The sequence below is a fragment of the Octodon degus genome, unplaced genomic scaffold, assembly GCF_000260255.1.
Source record: "Octodon degus isolate 3935 unplaced genomic scaffold, OctDeg1.0 scaffold00050, whole genome shotgun sequence".
Classification (NCBI taxonomy): Eukaryota; Metazoa; Chordata; class Mammalia; order Rodentia; family Octodontidae; genus Octodon; species Octodon degus.
Window position 1 is genome coordinate 8,205,060 of NW_004524626.1, and position 3,813 is coordinate 8,208,872.

General features: G+C 53.4%; 1 pseudogene; it reads left to right on the top strand.

The window, feature by feature from the left end:
• Positions 1-1,654: 1,654 nt before the first annotated feature.
• On the top strand, positions 1,655-2,665 carry LOC101561000 (annotated as a pseudogene).
• The last annotated feature ends 1,148 nt before the right edge of the window (positions 2,666-3,813 follow it).

Sequence of the window (3,813 nt, forward strand, 5' to 3'; positions counted from 1 at the left end):
ACGCAAAATAAATAAATAAATAAATTAAATTAAAAAAAATAAAATTGAAATTATAAATGACGTACAGTGAGAGATTAGGCGAAGCGCAGCGGCCTGAGTTCAATCCCCGGCATGCCACGCTGGTGCTGGCCCGCCCACCAACACAAGGAGACTGTGATCGAGGCTGCGCGTGGTGGCACATGTCTGTAATCCCAGCGCTTGAGAGGCTGAAAACAGGAGGATCACTGCAAATCCAATCTGTATAATGAGACCCTGTAAATCCTGTACTAAATACATTTTTAAAAAGACGTACAGTGAGAGATTAGCAATAACAATGAAACAGAATAATTGACTGTAATAAATTCATGTGAACATGGTCTCTCTCAAAATATCTCACATGTTGTCCTGATCCTTGTTGACTATAAGTAACAAGTGAAGGGACTCTTTTCTCTATATGGGGGGTATTTGTTACACAGCAATAGCTAACTAATACACTGGTGTTATTTATTTTTTGCAGTGCTAGAGATCACTGCAGAGGCACAAGCCCACACCACACTGATGTTCTATTACTTATGTTTCTTTCTCTACCTTGGCCACTGGGAGTCCTGCTGATACCATATTTACTGTGTTTATGACACATGGCTCTTCCTTCTTTCTGGAAAAGAGGTGTGGTCCCCTCCTTTTACCCCACTACTAGATACTGAACTCAGGACCTGCACTGGAGTAATTCCCAGCCTGTTTTATTTTTAATTTTGAGACAGGGTCTTCCTAAATTGCCCAGCCTGGGCTCCAAATGGAGAGCCTCCTCCCTCAGCCTCCTGGAGTGCTGAAACGAAGTTCTGCACCACCAAACCTGGTATCAGCTTTATTTATTTGTTTTTTTAGGCTGACTTTGAACTCACAGAAATTTTCCTCCTAAGTTCTAGAATTACAGGCATGCATGTGCCACCAGGCCTGGTTTACCAGCTTTCATTTGGGCTAGAGAGTTCCAGCACCAGGTCCCTCCGTTCCGGTACTAGATTTTAGATTTCTCCAGGCTCTGGAATACAGGACTGAGAAGCCTGCCCTCTCCCACAAGATCCAGGCTTCAGAGTCCAGCCACCCCCCAACATCTAGACCTAGAATTCAAGATTCAGTTTTCACACTCTCCTCTGCCCCCCCCCCGAGATCCAGAAGAGAGCTGTAATCCCAACCCTTGGGAGGCTGAGGTATGAGGATCCCTATGAGTTGGAGGTCAGCCTGGACTACATAGAGCGATCCTGTCTCAAAACCAAACCAAAGGGGCCGGGGAGATAGCTCGGTAGGATAAGCGCTTGCCTGGCAAGTGCAAGGGCCTGAGTTCAATCCCCGGTTCCACAAAAAATAAAACAAAACTACTATGGTCATTCAGGATCAAGACTCAGGAGTCCAGTTTTGCAAGATCTAGCCTCCTCCATTCAGGACCCAGAATTTGCCCCACTCTCCACAAATCCTGATCTTGGAATTTAGGCGTGAACTCTGGAATCTGGGTTCCCTAAAATCCTGGCTCCAGCGGGTAGAAGCTCCGGCTGCAGAGTGATGGTGGCTGCAGCGAAGATGGGCTGGGCAGGGACCATGGCGGCAGAGGCAGAGGTGGCAGGGGCCGGGCAGCTGGTGGTAGAGGAGGCTGTGGTCTTTAGGGGGCTGTAGGTGAAGGATGGCTCGGGCCAGCAGCGGGAACTGCAGCGAGGAGGCCTGGGGGGCACTTTGGGCGCTGCAACAGCAGCTTCAAGAGCTGTGCCCAGGAGTGAACAACCAGCCCTACCTCTGTGAAAGTGGTCACTGCTGTGAAGAAACTGGCTGCTGCACCCACTACTATGAGCTGTGGTGGTTCTGGCTCCTCTGGACTATCCTCGTTCTCTTTAGTTGCTGTTGAGCCTTCCACCACCGGCGAGCTAAACTCCGACAGCAACAACAGCAGTGGCAGCGTGAGATCAACTTGTTGGCCTATCATGGGGCGTGCCATGGGGCCGGTCCTGTCCCTACTGGCTCACTGCTTGACCTTCGCCTTCTCAGTGCCTTCAAACCCCCAGCCTATGAGGATGTGGTTCACCACCCAGGCACACTGCCACCTCCATACACCATGGCCCCAGGCCACCCTTGACTGCTTCCAGTGAATGTACCAGCTGTTCCTCTGCATCCAGCTGCCCTGTCAACTTTGAGGGGACAAATGTGGAAGGTGTTTCTTCCCACCAGAGTGCCCTCCCTCATCAGGAGGGTGAACCTGGGGCAGGGGTGAGCCAGGCCCACACACCCCCTCTTGTCGCTATCGTCCCTGACTGGTGACCCGGGTATTGAGCTCTGACTTTGCCCTGACTCCAGTGAAGGTGAGCCAGTCAAAGAGGTGAGAGCTAGTGCTACCCCATCAGGGCTGGAGGACCACTCCCCTCGTGTGCTGCCTCCAGAGCCCATGCCCCATGTCTGTCCTGTGGAGCAGGCTTCCAGTGACGGGGACACCCCATAAGGGTTATGGGAGGATGAGTGGGCCCCCTACCCACCAGAAACTGCCCTGGTCCCAACTCAAGTCCCTCTCAACCCCTCCCTACCCTCTAGAATTTGCCTGAAAAGGCTGGAACCCTGAGGAGAGAGGTGGTACTAGGGGCCTGTGCTAGCCTTACCCACTCCCAAAACATAGATGAGAGCCTTGATCTCATTAAAGAGATGTGAACCAAAAGAAATAAATACAGTAAAATCCTGGCTCCAGAATCCAGCAGCTCTCCCCAGATCCAAACCCTGGATTTCTGGTTGCAGACTCTGGACTCCCAAGTCAGTAAGATCCAGGCTCCGGAATTTAGGGCTGGCGATCCAGGCCAAGAGCCCGCGGCAGCGGTTGGGCTGAGATTTTTTTGAAAATCTGGCGCCAAATGTTCCACCGTGCGTGACGCCCAGAAGAGCCTGGCAGGGCTGGGGGCTTCCAGGGCTGGTTAGTCCCGGAATCTGGCATTTCCCGCCCAGGACCCCTCACCCGCAAGGCACAAAGAAGGGTGCCGGGAACTTCTTAGCGCCCTGGGGTTGGGGTCAGTTTTGGGATTCGCACCCACACCAGCTACGGTCCTGCTGGGGGCGTCCTCAGACTGGTCCTTGACCCTCTGTGCCTCAGTTTCTCCTACAAATGCACCTCCCATTCTCAATGCTTGTAGAGCCCGGAAGCCCCGCGGAGTGGACCCCCGTGGTGGTGGGGGAGCCGAAGATGTCACACACACAGACACCCCGGCCGCGCGCCCTCCCTCCCTCCCCTTTCCCCTCCCCCGCCAAAATTTAAAAATCGCCCAACGCTCCTCTTAGTGCGCGGGGGAGGGAACGGCACCACCCCGGGCAGCGCGAGGCTCTCTGGGACTTGGAGTCCAACCGGGGGTGGGGGTGGGGATGGGGGGCGATGGCACCCCCGAGGTCCGCCCAGGAAAGAAGGCGGGAATCACTTCCAGATCTGGTTTTGGATTCGCTAAACCTGAGTCTAGGTACGGGACACACGCCTTGAGCCCAGCGTGCCCGGGGTGGGGGGGGCAGGTGAGGTGGGGGGGGGGGGGCTGAGAGGAGAGGATCGCTGCAAGTTCGAGACCAGCCTGGACTAGCATAGAGTTCCAGGCCGCGAAGAGCAAGAGCCTGTCTCCAAAAATAGTAATAGTAATCGCAGCTTAGGGCAGCTCAAAGCAAACAGCCTGCCTCACGTGGGGAGGGGGCAGGCACCCCAGGCCCAGGAGGGAAATGGGGGGCCGCCAGCAGGGATCCCATCACCTGTAGGTGGTAATCAACGGTCTGTCTTTTATATTTTGGTTTATTTATTTATTATTATTATTATTATTATTATTATTATTA